Consider the following 20,404-nt stretch of genomic DNA (forward strand, 5'->3'; position numbering starts at 1 on the left):
AGACTCCAGAAAGTTAGTTAAACATGATTTGCCCTTAACAAATCCATGCTGGCTGTTTTTAATTAACCCACATCTGTCCATGTGCCTATTCATTTTGTCCCGAATTATTGTTTCGAGAAGCGTCCCCACCACCGAAGTTAAACTGACTGGTCTGTTGCTGCTGGGCTTATCTTTACACCCTTTTTCGAACTAAGGTATAATGTTTGCAATTCTCCAGTGCTCTGGTACCACCCCTGAGTCTAAGGAAGATTGGGAAATTATGGCCAATGCCTCTGCAATTTCCACTCTTACTTCCCTCAGTATCCTTGGATGTAGATCCGGTCCTGGTGCCTTATCAACGTTAAGTACAGACAGCCTTATCAATTTTAAAACCTCCTCTTTCACCATGACCTGCCCAGTATTTTCTTCCTTGGCAAAGACAGATGCAAAGTATTTATTTAATACCTCAGCTATGCTCTCTGCCTCCATGTGTAAATCCCCTTTTTCGTCCCTAATCGGCCCCACTCCTCCTTTTACCACCCTTTTACTATTTATATTCCTATTGAAGACTTTTGGATTCTCTTCTTTGTTAGCTGCCAGTCTCTTATACTCTCTCTTTGCTTCTCTTCTTTACTTTTTCACTTCCCCTCTGAACTTTCTACATTCAGCTTGGTTCTCAGTTGTATTATCCACATGGCATCTGTTATAAGCACATTTTTTCTTCTTCATCTTAATCTCTATCTCTTTTGTCATCCAGGGAGCTCTGATTTGTTTGCCCTACCTTTCCCCTTTGTGGGAATATACCTTGATTGTGCCAGAATTATTTCTTCTTCAGAAGCATCCCATTGTTCAGTTACAGTTTTGCCCGCCAATGTTCTCCCTAATCAGTACTGCCACCTCTTCCCTTTTCCTTCCTTTCTTACCTTTCCTGAATGCCTTGTATCCAGTAATATTTTATACCCAGTCCTGCCCTTCTTTGAGCCATGTCTCCGTTATAGCTACAACATCGTATTTCCACATGACAGTCTACACCTGCAACTCACCAATTGTATTTACCACACTCCGTGCACTCACATATCTGCACAGTAAAATTAATTTATACTTTATTACTTTCCCCCTTACTCTGAACCTACCTAATAACTTACTATTTACTACTCTAGTGCTACTTATCTCTCCCAGTACTCTGCACCGTGTGTTCCTCGCAAGTATTACCTCCTGGCTCCCATATCCTTGCCAAGTTAGTTTAAACCCTCCCCTAGCAAATTGCCCCGCAAGGAAATTGCTTCTGGCTCTTTTTAGGTGCAACCCTTCCGGCCTGTACTGGTCCCATCTCCTCCAGAGCTGGTCCCAATGTCCCAGGAATCTAAAGCCCTCCTTCCTGCACCATCTTTTAAGTCATGCATTCATCTGTTTTATCCTCCTATTTCTATACTCACTTGTGCATGGTACTGGGAGTAATCTGGAAATTACTACTTTTGAGGTCCTGCTTGTAAATTTCTTACATAGCTCACTAAACTCTTTCTGCAGGACCACATCCCCCTTCCTACCTATTAATTGGTACCAATGTGGACCACGACTGCTGGCTGTTCACTCTTCTCTCTCAGGGTGCTCTGCAGCCGTTCAGTGTTATCCTTGACCCTGGCACAAGGGAGGCAACACACCATTCTGGATTCATGTCTGCAGCCGCAGAAATGTCTATCTGTTCCCCAGCTATGAAATCGCCTATCACTATTGTTCTTCCAGTCTTCTTTGTGCCCCAAAACTGAGCCGAACTTGAGCCATGGACTTGGCTCTGGCTCCACTCCCCAGATGGACCTTCACTCTCATCAGTATTCAAAACTGAATACTCTTTGGAAAGTGAGATGCACTCAAGGGACTCCTGCACTACCTGCCTGTTTCTTCTTGACTGTCTGGCTGGATACTCAAGCTGTGGAGGTAACCACATCTATAAACGTGTTATCCACGAAGCTCTCGGATGCACCTCAATGAGCCAACTGCTGCTCAAGTTCCGAAACCCAGAGCTCGAGCTGCTTCAACTGATGGCACTTCCTGCACATATAGTTATCCAGGACACGGGAAGCATCCCAGAGTCTCCACATAGCACAGGATATGCACTCGAGAGGTTGGAGCTACCCTGCCAGTCCTTTATCTATTAGATAATAAACCTTACTACTGCTCATAAACCTTACTACTTAAAAAAAGAACGACCCACCAGCTAGTCACTTCCCTACTGTTGACATCATTTAAATATAGGGGAAGTTAACTAAATGTTTTACTTCACCCTTTTATTTTAAATGGGAATTTTTAATTTCCCAGCTCCTTAGACTAATTCCCTAATTTTGGAAAATGGGAAACAAGGCTACAATACTCAGCAGCCAATCAACACATGGCCTTCCTGTGATATCAGTTTGAGTTTTTTCTCTCAGTTTTTCAAACTCAAGTGTGCCCTGTTCCGCTCTATCTACCGAGCTTCTCCTCTGGTAAGTGATAGGACCATCCTGGGCCTCGATTTACCTTCTCCCGATTCCTTCCAGGTCTGCTATAGCTGCCGAGTCTCTCCTCAGGTAAGTGATAGGCCCCAAGCCTGGGCCTCAATTTATCCTTCATATCATCGTTCCTTCATTGTTGCTGAATCAAAATCCTGGAACTCCATACCTAACAGCACTGTGAGTGTATCTTCACTACATGCAGCAGTGGTTCAAGAAGAAAGTCCACCAAATTTCTCCAGGGCAACTAGGGCTGGACAGGAAATGCCAGCGATGCCCACATCCGAGAATGAATTGAACAAATGGAAAGGTGGGCTGGCATTGAGGATAATGCAGCAGTGTTTTATTAAAACAAAGGCGCCGTCCAGAAATGATGCATCTTGTTAGGCTGGAACAGTGAGGTCAGATTTCCCAAATTCTGCTGTTATTGTGAGATTTTGACAGGAGATGGGGAATGACCCCCTGCCACCCGCCCGCCCCGCCCCCCCCCCAAAACAAGTTCTACCCCAGTGACTTTACTCAAGTTGTGGCTGGCTCCAGGGCAACATCATGCAGATTATTTAACAAAATGTCCTGATGATACTAATAACCATTTTGAAAAAGCGTCTTATTCGGCTTTCATCAAATTAATGTCAAGAAACAAATTACCAGCTATTGTATCCAGTGGAATGATTCCCAGAAGTAATAAAAGGTTCAAAGTCTGAGAACCTGTCGGGGCAGGATCCAAACATACTGGACTGGTCTGATGATTACAACTTCCAGTGTTTTTCCCAGATTGCTGATAAATGTTCATACTTTTGCACACAATAAAAGTGATTAGACAGTGAGGTTGATTAATGGCTGTGTAATTATTTATGTTGATTATATTTCTCTGTTGTAGCGTACTGCCTGGACACAGTATGTATCCTATACCCATTACAGCAATAACAAATATGGGATTGCACTAACAGTTTCTAGTTTGTGTTCTTTACCTATCCTACCTACACTCTCTGTTCTCTTGACTTAGTAACTGCTCATTTCCCACTTTCTCAGATTTCTCCAGCTGCCCTTCAGAATTCCTTTTCAAAAACCACTTTGTCTTTCTGTTTTCAACAACAAAATAACTTTCTCTTCCTCTATTAAAAACAAGTTGAATGGAACTGCCCTCGCCTGGTTCCACTCTCTTATCGAAACATAGCCAGAGAATCACTTGCAATGTCTTCTCTTCTTACCCCCTCAGTTACCTCTGGAGTCCCCCAAGGATCTACTTTCGGCCCCCTTCTCAATATTTCTCATCTACATCCTACCCATTGGCGCCATCATCCGAAAACAAAATGCCAGGTTCTACTTGCATTATGATGACACTCAGCTCTATCTCACCAGTACCCACTGGATCCCTCCACTATCTCTGTGTTGTCACGCTGCTTGTCCGACATCCAGTACTGGATGAACAGACGTTTCCTCCAACTAAATATTAGGCAGAACAAAGCCATTGTCGTCGGTCCCCGCCACAGACTCTGTTCTCCAGCCATTACTTCCAACTAGTCGTGGATAATTGTGTCTGGATTCAAACAGCAATTTATTGAGCTGCTGCACATTGGGACATATCAGTTTATTGAACTTGCTGTCCAAGTAAATCAAGTTGAGGTGATGCGTGAGAGATGAATTGACTGCATTCAGTATAAAGTTACTCACTATGCCCCACTTGGGTAGATATTTAAGTTGAGAAAGCAATCCCAATTCTTCCAGTCAGCAGCAGCATCATATCCCACCACGCTCATCAGGCAGGCACGATACTAGATTCTGACCTATAGTCACTCAACTTTACTCAGAGATCACTGGATTGCAAGATTAGGCTGATCAGTGACTCACCTCCACTGGGCAGTGTGCTGAGAGAGCAAGAATACAGCTAGAGCCAGACCAGTGAGTGAACCGGGCCTGGTTTACAGCTAGAGCCAGACCAGTGAGTGAACCGGGCCTGGTTTACAGCTAGAGCCAGACCAGAGAGTGAACCGAGCCTGGTTTACAGCTAGAGCTAGACCAGTGAGTGAACCGGGCCTGGTTTACAGCTAGAGCCAGACCAGAGAGTGAACCGAGCCTGGTTTACAGCTAGAGCCAGACCAGAGAGTGAGCCGGGCCTGGTTTACAGCTAGAGCCAGACCAGAGAGTAAACCGAGCCTGGTTTACAGCTAGAGCCAGACCAGTGAGTGAACCGGGCCTGGTTTACAGCTAGAGCCAGACCAGAGAGTAAACCGAGCCTGGTTTACAGATAGAGCCAGACTAGTGAGTGAACCAGGCCTGGTTTAGAGCCAGACCAGAGAGTGAACCGGGCCTGGTTTACAGCTAGAGCCAGACCAGAGAGTGAACCGAGCCTGGTTTACAGCTAAAGCCAGACCAGAGAGTGAACCGAGCCTAGTTTAAAGCTAGAGCCAGACCAGAGAGTGAGCCGGGCCTGGTTTACAGCTAGAACCAGACCAGTGAGTGAACCGGGCCTGGTTTACAGCTAGAGCCAGACCAGTGAGTGAACCGAGCATGGTTTACAGCTAGAGCCAGACCAGAGAGTGAACCGAGCCTGGTTTACAGCTAGAGCCAGACCAGTGAGTGAACCGAGCCTGGTTTAGAGCCAGACCAGAGAGTGAACCGAGCCTGGTTTCAAACTAGAGCCAGACCAGAGAGTGAACCGAGCCTGGTTTACAGCGAGAGCCATACCAGTGAGTGAACCGGGCCTGGTTTACAGCTAGAGCCATACCAGTGAATGAACCAGGCCTGGTTTAGAGCCAGCCCAGAGAGTGAACCGAGCCTGGTTTACAGCTAGAGCCAGACCAGAGAGTGAACCAGGCCTGGTTTACAGCTAGAGCCATACCAGTGAGTGAACCGGGCCTGGTTTAGAGCCAGACCAGAGAGTGAACCGAGCCTGGTTTACAGCTAGAGCCAGACCAGAGAGTGAGCCGGGCCTGGTTTACAGCTAGAGCCAGACCAGAGAGTGAACCGAGCCTGGTTTACAGCTAGAGCCAGACCAGTGAGTGAACCGGGACTGGTTTACAGCTAGAGTCAGACCAGTGAGTGAACCAAGCCTGGTTTACAGCTAGAGCAAGACCAGAGAGTGAATCGAACCTGGTTTACAGCTAGAGCCAGACCAGAGTGTGAACCAAGCCTGGTTTAGAGCCAGACCAGAGAGTGAACCGGGCCTGGTTTACAGCTAGAGCCAGACCAGAGAGTGAGCCGGGCCTGGTTTACAGCTAGAGCCAGACCAGAGAGTGAACCGAGCCTGGTTTACAGCTAGAGCCAGACCAGAGTGTGAACCGAGCCTGGTTTAGAGCCAGACCAGAGAGTGAACCGGGCCTGGTTTACAGCTAGAGCCAGACCAGAGAGTGAGCCGGGCCTGGTTTACAGCTAGAGCCAGACCAGAGAGTGAACCGAGCCTGGTTTACAGCTAGAGCCAGACCAGTGAGTGAACCGGGACTGGTTTACAGCTAGAGTCAGACCAGTGAGTGAACCAAGCCTGGTTTACAGCTAGAGCAAGACCAGAGAGTGAACCGAACCTGGTTTACAGCTAGAGCCAGACCAGAGTGTGAACCGAGCCTGGTTTAGAGCCAGACCAGAGAGTGAACCGGGCCTGGTTTACAGCTAGAGCCAGACCAGTGAGTGAACCGAGCCTGGTTTAGAGCCAGACCAGAGAGTGAACCGGGCCTGGTTTACAGCTAGAGCCAGACCAGAGAGTGAACCGAGCCTTGTTTACAGCTAGAGCCAGACCAGAGAGTGAACCGAGCCTGGTTTAGAGCCAGACCAGAGAGTGAACCGGGCCTGGTTTACAGCTAGAGCCAGACCAGAGAGTGAACCGAGCCTGGTTTACAGCTAGAGCCAGACCAGAGAGTGAACCGAGCCTGGTTTACAGCTAGAGCCAGACCAGAGAGTGAACCGAGCCTGGTTTAGAGCCAGACCAGAGATTGAACCGGGCCTGGTTTACAGCTAGAGCCAGACCAGAGAGTGAACCAAGCCTGGTTTACAGCTAGAGCCAGACCAGTGAGTGAACCGGGCCTGGTTTACAGCTAGAGTCAGACCAGAGAATGAACCGAGCCTGGTTTAGAGCCAGACCAGAGAGTGAACCGGGCCTGGTTTAAAGCTAGAGCCAGACCAGAGAATGAACCGAAAATGGTTTAGAGCCAGACCAGAGAGTAAACCGGGCCTGGTTTACAGCTAGAGCCAGACCAGAGAGTGAACCGAGCCTGGTTTAGAGCCAGACCAGAGAGTGAACCGGGCCTGGTTTACAGCTAGAGCCAGACCAGAGAGTGAACCGAGCCTGGTTTAGAGCCAGACCAGAGAGTGAACCGGGCCTGGTTTGCAGCTAGAACCAGACCAGAGAGTGAACCGGGCCTGGTTTACAGCTAGAGCCAGACCAGAGAGTGAACCGAGCCTGGTTTACAGCTAGAGCCAGACCAGAGAGTGAACCGAGCCAGGTTTTCAGCTAGAGCCAGACCAGAGAGTGAACCGAGCCTGGTTTAGAGCCAGACCAGAGAGTGAACCGGGCCTGGTTTACAGCTAGAGCCAGACCAGAGAGTGAACCGGGCCTGGTTACAGCTAGAGCCAGACCAGAGAGTGAACCGAGCCTGGTTTAGAGCCAGACCAGAGAGTGAACCGGGCCTGGTTTACAGCTAGAGCCAGATCAGAGATTGAACCGACCCTGGTTTCCAGCTAGAGCCAGACCAGAGAGTGAACCGAGCCTGGTTTAGAGCCAGATCAGAGAGTGAACCGGGCCTGGTTTACAGCTAGAGCCAGACCAGAGAGTGAACCGAGCCTGGTTTACAGCTAGAGCCAGAGCAGTGAGTGAACCGGGCCTGGTTTAGAGCTGGAGCCAGACCAGAGAGTGAACCGGGCCTGGTCTACAGCTAGAGCCAGACCAGTGAGTGAATCGGGCCTGGTTTAGAGCCGGACCAGAAAGTGAACCGAGCCTGGTTTACAGCTAGAGCCAGACCGGTGAGTGAACCGAGCCTGGTTTACAGCTAGAGCCAGACGAGAGAGAGAACCGAGCCTGGTTTACAGCTAGAGCCAGACCAGAGGGTGAACCGAGCCTGGTTTACAGCTAGAGCCAGACCAGTGAGTGAACCGGGCCTGGTATAGAGCCAGACCAGAGAGTGAACCGAGCCTGGCTTACAGCTAAAGCCAGACCAGAGAGTGAACCGGGCCTGGTTTACAGCGAGAGCCAGACCAGTGAGTGAACCGGGCCTGGTTTACAGCTAGAGCCAGACCAGTGAGTGAGCCGGGCCTGGTGTACAGCTCGAGCCAGACCAGAGAGTGAACCAGGCCTGGTTTACAGCTAGAGCCAGACCAGAGAGTGAGCCGGGCCTGGTTAAGAGCCATACCAGAGAGTGAGCCGGGCCTGGTAATCAGCTAGAGCCATACCAGAGAGTGAACCAGGCCTGGTTTACAGCTAGAGCCAGACCAGTGTGTGAACCGGGCCTGGTTTACAGCTAAAGCCAGACCAGTGAGAGAACCGGGCCTGGTTTACAGCTAGAGCCAGACCAGTGAGGGAACCGGGCCTGGTTTAGAGCCAGACCAGAGAGTGAACCGGGCCTGGTTTAGAGCCAGACCAGAGAGTGAACCGAGCCTGGTTTACAGCTAGAGCCAGACCAGTGAGTGAACCGAGCCTGGTTTACAGCTAGAGCCAGACCAGTGAGTGAACCGGGCCTGGTTTATAGCTAGAGCCAGACCAGTGAGTGAACCGGGCCTGGTTTAGAGCCAGACCAGAGAGTGAACCGAGCCTGGTTTACAGCTAGAGCCAGACCAGTGAGTGAACCGGGCCTGGTTTAGAGCCAGACCAGTGAGTGAACCGAGCCTGGTTCACAGCTAGAGCCAGACCAGAGAGTGAACCGGGCCTGGTTTAGAGCCAGACCAGAGAGTGAACCAGGCCTGGTTTACAGCTAGAGCCAGACCAAAGAGTGAACCAGGCCTGGTTTACAGCTCGAGCCAGACCAGTGAGTGAACCGGGCCTGGTTTAGAGCCAGACCAGAGAGCGAACCAGGCCTGGTTTCGAGCCAGACCAGAGAGTGAACCAGGCCTGGTTTACAGCTGGAGCCAGACCAGAGAGTGAACCAGGCCTGGTTTACAGCTAGAGCCAGACCAGAGAGTGAAGCAGGCCTGGTTTACAGCTAGAGCCAGACCAGAGAGTGAACCAGGCCTGGTTTACAGCTAGAGCCAGACCAGTGAGTGAACCAGGCCTGGTTTACAGCTAGAGCCAGACCAGAGAGTGAACCGAGCCTGGTTTACAGCTAGAGCCAGACCAGTGAGTGAATCGAGCCTGGTTTACAGCTAGAGCCAGACCAGAGAGTGAACCGAGCCTGGTTTACAGCTAGAGCCAGACCAGTGAGTGAACCGAGCCTGGTTTACAGCTAGAGCCAGACCAGTGAGTGAACCAGGCCTGGTTTACAGCTGGAGCCAGACCAGTGAGTGAACCAGGCCTGGTTTACAGCTAGAGCCAGACCAGTGAGTGAACCGGGCCTGGTTTAGAGCCAGACCAGAGAGTGAACCGGGCCTGGTTTAGAGCCAGACCAGAGAGTGAACGAGGCCTGGTTTACAGCTAGAGCCAGACCAGAGAGTGAACCAGGCCTGGTTTACAGCTAGCGCCAGACCAGTGAGTGAACCAGGCCTGGTTTAGAGCCAGACCAGAGAGTGAACCGGGCCTGGTTTAGAGCCAGACCAGAGAGTGAACCAGGCCTGGTTTACAGCTGGAGCCAGACCAGTGAGTGAACCGGGCCTGGTTTACAGCTCAAGCCAGACCAATGAGTGAACCGGGCCTGGTTTACAGCTAGAGCCAGACCAGAGAGTGAACCGGGCCTGGTTTACAGCTAGAGCCAGACCAGTGAGTGAACCGGGCCTGGTTTACAGCTAGAGCCAGACCAGTGAGTGAACCGGGCCTGGTTTACAGCTAGAGCCAGACCAGTGAGTGAACCGGGCCTGGTTTACAGCTAAAGCAAGACCAGTGAGTGAACCGGGCCTGGTTTAGAGCCAGACCAGAGAGTGAACCGAGCCTGGTTTACAGCTAGAGCCAGACCAGTGAGTGAATCGGGCCTGGTTTAGAGCCAGACCAGTGAGTGAACCGAGCCTGGTTCACAGCTAGAGCCAGACCAGAGAGTGAACCGGGCCTGGTTTAGAGCCAGACCAGAGAGTGAACCAGGCCTGGTTTACAGCTAGAGCCAGACCAGAGAGTGAACCAGGCATGGTTTGCAGCTCGAGCCAGACCAGTGAGTGAACCGGGCCTGGTTTAGAGCCAGACCAGAGAGCGAACCAGGCCTGGTTTAGAGCCAGACCAGAGAGTGAACCAGGCCTGGTTTACAGCTGGAGCCAGACCAGAGAGTGAACCAGGCCTGGTTTACAGCTAGAGCCAGACCAGAGAGTGAAGCCGGCCTGGTTTACAGCTAGAGCCAGACCAGAGAGTGAACCAGGCCTGGTTTACAGCTAGAGCCAGACCAGTGAGTGAACCAGGCCTGGTTTACAGCTGGAGCCAGACCAGAGAGTGAACGGAGCCTGGTTTACAGCTAGAGCCAGACCAGTGAGTGAACCGAGCCTGGTTTACAGCTAGAGCCAGACCAGAGAGTGAACCGAGCCTGGTTTACAGCTAGAGCCAGACCAGTGAGTGAACCGAGCCTGGTTTACAGCTAGAGCCAGACCAGTGAGTGAACCAGGCCTGGTTTACAGCTGGAGCCAGACCAGTGAGTAAACCAGGCCTGGTTTACAGCTGGAGCCAGACCAGTGAGTGAACCGGGCCTGGTTTAGAGCCAGACCAGAGAGTGAACCGGGCCTGGTTTAGAGCCAGACCAGAGAGTGAACCAGGCCTGGTTTACAGCTGGAGCCAGACCAGAGAGTGAACCAGGCCTGGTTTACAGCTAGAGCCAGACCAGAGAGTGAAGCAGGCCTGGTTTACAGCTAGAGCCAGACCAGAGAGTGAACCAGGCCTGGTTTACAGCTAGAGCCAGACCAGTGAGTGAACCAGGCCTGGTTTAGAGCCAGACCAGAGAGTGAGCCGGGCCTGGTTTAGAGCCAGACCAGAGAGTGAACCAGGCCTGGTTTACAGCTAGAGCCAGACCAGTGAGTGAACCGGGCCTGGTTTACAGCTCGAGCCAGACCACTGAGTGAACCGGGCCTGGTTTACAGCTTGAGCCAGACCAGAGAGTGAACCGGGCATGGTTTACAGCTAGAGCCAGACCAGTGAGTGAACCGGGCCTGGTTTACAGCTAGAGCCAGACCAGTGAGTGAACCGGGCCTGGTTTACAGCTAGAGCCAGACCAGTGAGTGAACCGGGCCTGGTTTACAGCTAGAGCCATACCAGTGAGTGAGCCGGGCCTGGTGTGCAGCTCGAGCCAGACCAGAGAGTGAACCGGGCCTGGTTTACAGCTAAAGCAAGACCAGTGAGTGAACCGGGCCTGGTTTACAGCTAGAGCCAGACCAGTGAGTGAGCCGGGCCTGTTTTACAGCTAAAGCCAGACCAGTAAGTGAGCCGGGCCTGGTTTAGAGCCATACCAGAGTGAGCCAGGCCTGGTTTACAGCTAGAGCCAGACCAAAGAGTGAACCAGGCCTGGTTTACAGCTCGAGCCAGACCAGTGAGTGAACCGGGCCTGGTTTCGAGCCAGACCAGAGAGTGAACCGGGCCTGGTTTAGAGCCAGACCAGAGAGTGAACCGGGCCTTTTTTACAGCTAGAGCCAGACCAGAGAGTGAACAGGGCCCGGTTCAGAGCCAGATAGAGAGTGAACCGGGCCTGGTTTACAGCTAGAGCCAGACCAGTGAGGGAACCGGGCCTGGTTTAGAGCCAGACCAGAGAGTGAACCGGGCCTGGTTTAGAGCCAGACCAGAGAGTGAACCGAGCCTGGTTTACAGCTAGAGCCAGACCAGTGAGTGAACCGAGCCTGGTTTACAGCTAGAGCCAGACCAGTGAGTGAACCGGGCCTGGTTTAGAGCCAGACCAGAGAGTGAACCGAGCCTGGTTTACAGCTAGAGCCAGACCAGTGAGTGAACCGGGCCTGGTTTAGAGCCAGACCAGTGAGCGAACCGAGCCTGGTTCACAGCTAGAGCCAGACCAGAGAGTGAACCGGGCCTGGTTTAGAGCCAGACCAGAGAGTGAACCAGGCCTGGTTTACAGCTAGAGCCAGACCAAAGAGTGAACCAGGCCTGGTTTACAGCTCGAGCCAGACCAGTGAGTGAACCGGGCCTGGTTTAGAGCCAGACCAGAGAGCGAACCAGGCCTGGTTTAGAGCCAGACCAGAGAGTGAACCAGGCCTGGTTTACAGCTGGAGCCAGACCAGAGAGTGAACCAGGCCTGGTTTACAGCTAGAGCCAGACCAGAGAGTGAAGCAGGCCTGGTTTACAGCTAGAGCCAGACCAGAGAGTGAACCAGGCCTGGTTTACAGCTAGAGCCAGACCAGAGAGTGAACCTAGCCTGGTTTACAGCTAGAGCCAGACCAGTGAGTGAACCGAGCCTGGTTTACAGCTAGAGCCAGACCAGAGCATGAACCGAGCTTGGTTTACAGCTAGAGCCAGACCAGTGAGTGAACCGAGCCTGGTTTACAGCTAGAGCCAGACCAGTGAGTGAACCAGGCCTGGTTTACAGCTGGAGCCAGACCAGTGAGTGAACCAGGCCTGGTTTAGAGCCAGACCAGAGAGTGAACCGGGCCTGGTTTAGAGCCAGACCAGAGAGTGAACGAGGCCTGGTTTACAGCTAGAGCCAGACCAGAGAGTGAACCAGGCCTGGTTTACAGCTAGCGCCAGACCAGTGAGTGAACCGGGCCTGGTTTAGAGCCAGACCAGAGAGTGAACCGGGCCTGGTTTAGAGCCAGACCAGAGAGTGAACCAGGCCTGGTTTACAGCTGGAGCCAGACCAGTGAGTGAACCGGGCCTGGTTTACAGCTCAAGCCAGACCAATGAGTGAACCGGGCCTGGTTTACAGCTAGAGCCAGACCAGAGAGTGAACCGGGCCTGGTTTACAGCTAGAGCCAGACCAGTGAGTGAACCGGGCCTGGTTTACAGCTAGAGCCAGACCAGTGAGTGAACCGGGCCTGGTTTACAGCTAGAGCCAGACCAGTGAGTGAACCGGGCCTGGTTTACAGCTAGAGCCATACCAGTGAGTGAGCCGGGCCTGGTGTACAGCTCGAGCCAGACCAGAGAGTGAACCGGGCCTGGTTTGCAGCTAAAGCAAGACCAGTGAGTGAACCGGGCCTGGTTTAGAGCCAGACCAGAGAGTGAACCGAGCCTGGTTTACAGCTAGAGCCAGACCAGTGAGTGAATCGGGCCTGGTTTAGAGCCAGACCAGTGAGTGAACCGAGCCTGGTTCACAGCTAGAGCCAGACCAGAGAGTGAACCGGGCCTGGTTTAGAGCCAGACCAGAGAGTGAACCAGGCCTGGTTTACAGCTAGAGCCAGACCAGAGAGTGAACCAGGCATGGTTTGCAGCTCGAGCCAGACCAGTGAGTGAACCGGGCCTGGTTTAGAGCCAGACCAGAGAGCGAACCAGGCCTGGTTTCGAGCCAGACCAGAGAGTGAACCAGGCCTGGTTTACAGCTGGAGCCAGACCAGAGAGTGAACCAGGCCTGGTTTACAGCTAGAGCCAGACCAGAGAGTGAAGCAGGCCTGGTTTACAGCTAGAGCCAGACCAGAGAGTGAACCAGGCCTGGTTTACAGCTAGAGCCAGACCAGTGAGTGAACCAGGCCTGGTTTACAGCTGGAGCCAGACCAGAGAGTGAACCGAGCCTGGTTTACAGCTAGAGCCAGAGCAGTGAGTGAACCGAGCCTGGTTTACAGCTAGAGCCAGACCAGAGAGTGAACCGAGCCTGGTTTACAGCTAGAGCCAGACCAGTGAGTGAACCGAGCCTGGTTTACAGCTAGAGCCAGACCAGAGAGCGAACCGGGCCTGGTTTAGAGCCAGACCAGAGAGTGAACCGGGCCTGGTTTAGAGCCAGACCAGAGAGTGAACCAGGCCTGGTTTACAGCTGGAGCCAGACCAGAGAGTGAACCAGGCCTGGTTTACAGCTAGAGCCAGACCAGAGAGTGAAGCAGGCCTGGTTTACAGCTAGAGCCAGACCAGAGAGTGAACCAGGCCTGGTTTACAGCTAGAGCCAGACCAGTGAGTGAACCGGGCCTGGTTTAGAGCCAGACCAGAGAGTGAACCGGGCCTGGTTTAGAGCCAGACCAGAGAGTGAACCAGGCCTGGTTTACAGCTAGAGCCAGACCAAAGAGTGAACCAGGCCTGGTTTACAGCTCGAGCCAGACCAGTGAGTGAACCGGGCCTGGTTTAGAGCCAGACCAGAGAGCGAACCAGGCCTGGTATAGAGCCAGACCAGAGAGTGAACCAGGCCTGGTTTACAGCTGGAGCCAGACCAGAGAGTGAACCAGGCCTGGTTTACAGCTAGAGCCAGACCAGAGAGTGAAGCAGGCCTGGTTTACAGCTAGAGCCAGACCAGAGAGTGAACCAGGCCTGGTTTACAGCTAGAGCCAGACCAGTGAGTGAACCAGGCCTGGTTTACAGCTAGAGCCAGACCAGAGAGTGAACCGAGCCTGGTTTACAGCTAGAGGCAGACCAGTGAGTGAACCGAGCCTGGTTTACAGCTAGAGCCAGACCAGAGAGTGAACCGAGCCTGGTTTACAGCTAGAGCCAGACCAGTGAGTGAACCGAGCCTGGTTTACAGCTAGAGCCAGACCAGTGAGTGAACCAGGCCTGGTTTACAGCTGGAGCCAGACCAGTGAGTGAACCAGGCCTGGTTTACAGCTAGAGCCAGACCAGTGAGTGAACCGGGCCTGGTTTAGAGCCAGACCAGAGAGTGAACCGGGCCTGGTTTAGAGCCAGACCAGAGAGTGAACGAGGCCTGGTTTACAGCTAGAGCCAGACCAGAGAGTGAACCAGGCCTGGTTTACAGCTAGCGCCAGACCAGTGAGTGAACCGGGCCTGGTTTAGAGCCAGACCAGAGAGTGAACCGGGCCTGGTTTAGAGCCAGACCAGAGAGTGAACCAGGCCTGGTTTACAGCTGGAGCCAGACCAGTGAGTGAACCGGGCCTGGTTTACAGCTCAAGCCAGACCAATGAGTGAACCGGGCCTGGTTTACAGCTAGAGCCAGACCAGAGAGTGAACCGGGCCTGGTTTACAGCTAGAGCCAGACCAGTGAGTGAACCGGGCCTGGTTTACAGCTAGAGCCAGACCAGTGAGTGAACCGGGCCTGGTTTACAGCTAGAGCCAGACCAGTGAGTGAACCGGGCCTGGTTTACAGCTAGAGCCATACCAGTGAGTGAGCCGGGCCTGGTGTACAGCTCCAGCCAGACCAGAGAGTGAACCGGGCCTGGTTTACAGCTAAAGCAAGACCAGTGAGTGAACCGGGCCTGGTTTAGAGCCAGACCAGAGAGTGAACCGAGCCTGGTTTACAGCTAGAGCCAGACCAGTGAGTGAATCGGGCCTGGTTTAGAGCCAGACCAGTGAGTGAACCGAGCCTGGTTCACAGCTAGAGCCAGACCAGAGAGTGAACCGGGCCTGGTTTCGAGCCAGACCAGAGAGTGAACCAGGCCTGGTTTACAGCTAGAGCCAGACCAGAGAGTGAACCAGGCATGGTTTGCAGCTCGAGCCAGACCAGTGAGTGAACCGGGCCTGGTTTAGAGCCAGACCAGAGAGCGAACCAGGCCTGGTTTAGAGCCAGACCAGAGAGTGAACCAGGCCTGGTTTACAGCTGGAGCCAGACGAGAGAGTGAACCAGGCCTGGTTTACAGCTAGAGCCAGACCAGAGATTGAAGCAGGCCTGGTTTACAGCTAGAGCCAGACCAGAGAGTGAACCAGGCCTGGTTTACAGCTAGAGCCAGACCAGTGAGTGAACCAGGCCTGGTTTACAGCTGGAGCCAGACCAGAGAGTGAACCGAGCCTGGTTTACAGCTAGAGCCAGACCAGTGAGTGAACCGAGCCTGGTTTACAGCTAGAGCCAGACCAGAGAGTGAACCGAGCCTGGTTTACAGCTAGAGCCAGACCAGAGAGTGAACCGAGCCTGGTTTACAGCTAGAGCCAGACCAGTGAGTGAACCAGGCCTGGTTTACAGCTGGAGCCAGACCAGTGAGTAAACCAGGCCTGGTTTACAGCTGGAGCCAGACCAGTGAGTGAACCGGCCCTGGTTTAGAGCCAGACCAGAGAGTGAACCGGGCCTGGTTTAGAGCCAGACCAGAGAGTGAACCAGGCTTGGTTTACAGCTGGAGCCAGACCAGAGAGTGAACCAGGCCTGGTTTACAGCTAGAGCCAGACCAGAGAGTGAAGCAGGCCTGGTTTACAGCTAGAGCCAGACCAGAGAGTGAACCAGGCCTGGTTTACAGCTAGAGCCAGACCAGTGAGTGAACCGGGCCTGGTTTAGAGCCAGACCAGTGAGTGAACCGGGCCTGGTTTAGAGCCAGACCAGAAGTGAACCGGGCCTGGTTTAGAGCCAGACCAGAGAGTGAACCAGGCCTGGTTTACAGCTGGAGCCAGACCAGTGAGTGAACCGGGCCTGGTTTACAGCTCGAGCCAGACCAGTGAGTGAACCGGGCCTGGTTTAAAGCTTGAGCCAGACCAGAGAGTGAACCGGGCATGGTTTACAGCTAGAGCCAGACCAGTGAGTGAACCGGGCCTGGTTTACAGCTGGAGCCAGACCAGTGAGTGAACCGGGCCTGGTTTACAGCTAGAGCCAGACCAGTGAGTGAACCGGGCCTGGTTTACAGCTAGAGCCATACCAGTGAGTGAGCCGGGCCTGGTGTACAGCTCGAGCCAGACCAGAGAGTGAACCGGGCCTGGTTTACAGCTAAAGCAAGACCAGTGAGTGAACCGGGCCTGGTTTACAGCTAGAGCCAGACCAGTGAGTGAGCCGGGCCTGTTTTACAGCTAAAGCCAGACCAGTAAGTGAGCCGGGCCTGGTTTAGAGCTAGAGCCAGACCAAAGAGTGAACCAGGCCTGGTTTACAGCTCGAGCCAGACCAGTGAGTGAACCGGGCCTGGTTTAGAGCCAGACCAGAGAGCCAACCAGGCCTGGTTTAGAGCCAGACCAGAGAGTGAACCAGGCCTGGTTTACAGCTGGAGCCAGACCAGAGAGTGAACCAGGCCTGGTTTACAGCTAGAGCCAGACCAGAGAGTGAAGCAGGCCTGGTTTACAGCTAGAGCCAGACCAGAGAGTGAACCAGGCCTGGTTTACAGCTAGAGCCAGACCAGTGAGTGAACCAGGCCTGGTTTACAGCTAGAGCCAGACCAGAGAGTGAACCAGGCCTGGTTTACAGCTAGAGCCAGACCAGAGAGTGAAGCAGGCCTGGTTTACAGCTAGAGCCAGACCAGAGAGTGAACCAGGCCTGGTTTACAGCTAGAGCCAGACCAGTGAGTGAACCAGGCCTGGTTTACAGCTAGAGCCAGACCAAAGAGTGAACCAGGCCTGGTTTACAGCTCGAGCCAGACCAGTGAGTGAACCGGGCCTGGTTTAGAGCCAGACCAGAGAGCGAACCAGGCCTGGTTTAGAGCCAGACCAGAGATTGAACCAGGCCTGATTTACAGCTGGAGCCAGACCAGAGAGTGAACCAGGCCTGGTTTACAGCTAGAGCCAGACCAGAGAGTGAAGCAGGCCTGGTTTACAGCTAGAGCCAGACCAGAGAGTGAACCAGGCCTGGTTTACAGCTAGAGCCAGACCAGTGAGTGAACCAGGCCTGGTTTACAGCTAGAGCCAGACCAGAGAGTGAACCGAGCCTGGTTTACAGCTAGAGCCAGACCAGTGAGTGAACCGAGCCTGGTTTACAGCTAGAGCCAGACCAGTGAGTGAACCGAGCCTGGTTTACAGCTAGAGCCAGACCAGAGAGTGAACCGAGCCTGGTTTACAGCTAGAGCCAGACCAGTGAGTGAACCGAGCCTGGTTTACAGCTAGAGCCAGACCAGTGAGTGAACCAGGCCTGGTTTACAGCTGGAGCCAGACCAGTGAGTGAACCGAGCCTGGTTTACAGCTAGAGCCAGACCAGTGAGTGAACCGGGCCTGGTTTAGAGCCAGACCAGAGAGTGAACCGGGCCTGGTTTAGAGCCAGCCCAGAGAGTGAACCAGGCCTGGTTTACAGCTAGAGCCAGACCAGAGAGTGAACCAGGCTTGGTTTACAGCTAGAGCCAGACCAGTGAGTGAACCGGGCCTGGTTTAGAGCCAGACCAGAGAGTGAACCGGGCCTGGTTTAGAGCCAGCCCAGAGAGTGAACGAGGCCTGGTTTACAGCTAGAGCCAGACCAGAGAGTGAACCAGGCCTGGTTTACAGCTAGAGCCAGACCAGTGAGTGAACCGGGCCTGGTTTAGAGCCAGACCAGTGAGTGAACCGGGCCTGGTTTACAGCTCGAGCCAGACCAGTGAGTGAACCGGGCCTGGTTTAGAGCCAGACCAGAGAGCGAAACAGGCCTGGTTTAGAGCCAGACCAGAGATTGAACCAGGCCTGATTTACAGCTAGAGCCAGACCAGTGAGTGAACCGGGCCTGGTTTAGAGCCAGACCAGTGAGTGAACCGGGCCTGGTTTAGAGCCAGACCAGAGAGTGAACCAGGCCTGGTTTACAGCTAGAGCCAGACCAAAGAGTGAACCAGGCCTGGTTTACAGCTCGAGCCAGACCAGTGAGTGAACCGGGCCTGGTTTAGAGCCAGACCAGAGAGCGAACCAGGCCTGGTTTAGAGCCAGACCAGAGAGTGAACCAGGCCTGGTTTACAGCTGGAGCCAGACCAGAGAGTGAACCAGGCCTGGTTTACAGCTAGAGCCAGACCAGAGAGTGAAGCAGGCCTGGTTTACAGCTAGAGCCAGACCAGAGAGTGAACCAGGCCTGGTTTACAGCTAGAGCCAGACCAGTGAGTGAACCAGGCCTGGTTTACAGCTAGAGCCAGACCAGAGAGTGAACCGAGCCTGGTTTACAGCTAGAGCCAGACCAGTGAGTGAACCGAGCCTGGTTTACAGCTAGAGCCAGACCAGAGAGTGAACCGAGCCTGGTTTACAGCTAGAGCCAAACCAGTGAGTGAACCGAGCCTGGTTTACAACTAGAGCCAGACCAGTGAGTGAACCAGGCCTGGTTTACAGCTGGAGCCAGACCAGTGAGTGAACCAGGCCTGGTTTACAGCTAGAGCCAGACCAGTGAGTGAACCGGGCCTGGTTTAGAGCCAGACCAGAGAGTGAACCGGGCCTGGTTTAGAGCCAGACCAGAGAGTGAACGAGGCCTGGTTTACAGCTAGAGCCAGACCAGAGAGTGAACCAGGCCTGGTTTACAGCTAGCGCCAGACCAGTGAGTGAACCGGGCCTGGTTTAGAGCCAGACCAGAGAGTGAACCGGGCCTGGTTTAGAGCCAGACCAGAGAGTGAACCAGGCCTGGTTTACAGCTGGAGCCAGACCAGTGAGTGAACCGGGCCTGGTTTACAGCTCAAGCCAGACCAATGAGTGAACCGGGCCTGGTTTACAGCTAGAGCCAGACCAGAGAGTGAACCGGGCCTGGTTTACAGCTAGAGCCAGACCAGTGAGTGAACCGGGCCTGGTTTACAGCTAGAGCTAGACCAGTGAGTGAACCGGGCCTGGTTTACAGCTAGAGCCAGACCAGTGAGTGAACCGGGCCTGGTTTACAGCTAGAGCCATACCAGTGAGTGAGCCGGGCCTGGTGTACAGCTCGAGCCAGACCAGTGAGTGAACCGGGCCTGGTTTACAGCTAAAGCAAGACCAGTGAGTGAACCGGGCCTGGTTTAGAGCCAGACCAGAGAGTGAACCGAGCCTGGTTTACAGCTAGAGCCAGACCAGTGAGTGAATCGGGCCTGGTTTAGAGCCAGACCAGTGAGTGAACCGAGCCTGGTTCACAGCTAGAGCCAGACCAGAGAGTGAACCGGGCCTGGTTTCGAGCCAGACCAGAGAGTGAACCAGGCCTGGTTTACAGCTAGAGCCAGACCAGAGAGTGAACCAGGCATGGTTTGCAGCTCGAGCCAGACCAGTGAGTGAACCGGGCCTGGTTTAGAGCCAGACCAGAGAGCGAACCAGGCCTGGTTTAGAGCCAGACCAGAGAGTGAACCAGGCCTGGTTTACAGCTGGAGCCAGACCAGAGAGTGAACCAGGCCTGGTTTACAGCTAGAGCCAGACCGGAGAGTGAAGCAGGCCTGGTTTACAGCTAGAGCCAGACCAGAGAGTGAACCAGGCCTGGTTTACAGCTAGAGCCAGACCAGTGAGTGAACCAGGCCTGGTTTACAGCTGGAGCCAGACCAGAGAGTGAACCGAGCCTGGTTTACAGCTAGAGCCAGACCAGTGAGTGAACCGAGCCTGGTTTACAGCTAGAGCCAGACCAGAGAGTGAACCGAGCCTGGTTTACAGCTAGAGCCAGACCAGAGAGTGAACCGAGCCTGGTTTACAGCTAGAGCCAGACCAGTGAGTGAACCAGGCCTGGTTTACAGCTGGAGCCAGACCAGTGAGTAAACCAGGCCTGGTTTACAGCTGGAGCCAGACCAGTGAGTGAACCGGGCCTGGTTTAGAGCCAGACCAGAGAGTGAACCGGGCCTGGTTTACAGCTGGAGCCAGACCAGAGAGTGAACCAGGCCTGGTTTCCAGCTAGAGCCAGACCAGAGAGTGAACCAGGCCTGGTTTACAGCTAGAGCCAGACCAGTGAGTGAACCGGGCCTGGTTTAGAGCCAGACCAGTGAGTGAACCGGGCCTGGTTTAGAGCCAGACCAGAAGTGAACCGGGCCTGGTTTAGAGCCAGACCAGAGAGTGAACCAGGCCTGGTTTACAGCTGGAGCCAGACCAGTGAGTGAACCGGGCCTGGTTTACAGCTCGAGCCAGACCAGTGAGTGAACCGGGCCTGGTTTAAAGCTTGAGCCAGACCAGAGAGTGAACCGGGCATGGTTTACAGCTAGAGCCAGACCAGTGAGTGAACCGGGCCTGGTTTACAGCTGGAGCCAGACCAGTGAGTGAACCGGGCCTGGTTTACAGCTAGAGCCAGACCAGTGAGTGAACC

Source organism: Heterodontus francisci, chromosome 14 (assembly GCF_036365525.1).
Source record: "Heterodontus francisci isolate sHetFra1 chromosome 14, sHetFra1.hap1, whole genome shotgun sequence".
NCBI lineage: Eukaryota > Metazoa > Chordata > Chondrichthyes > Heterodontiformes > Heterodontidae > Heterodontus > Heterodontus francisci.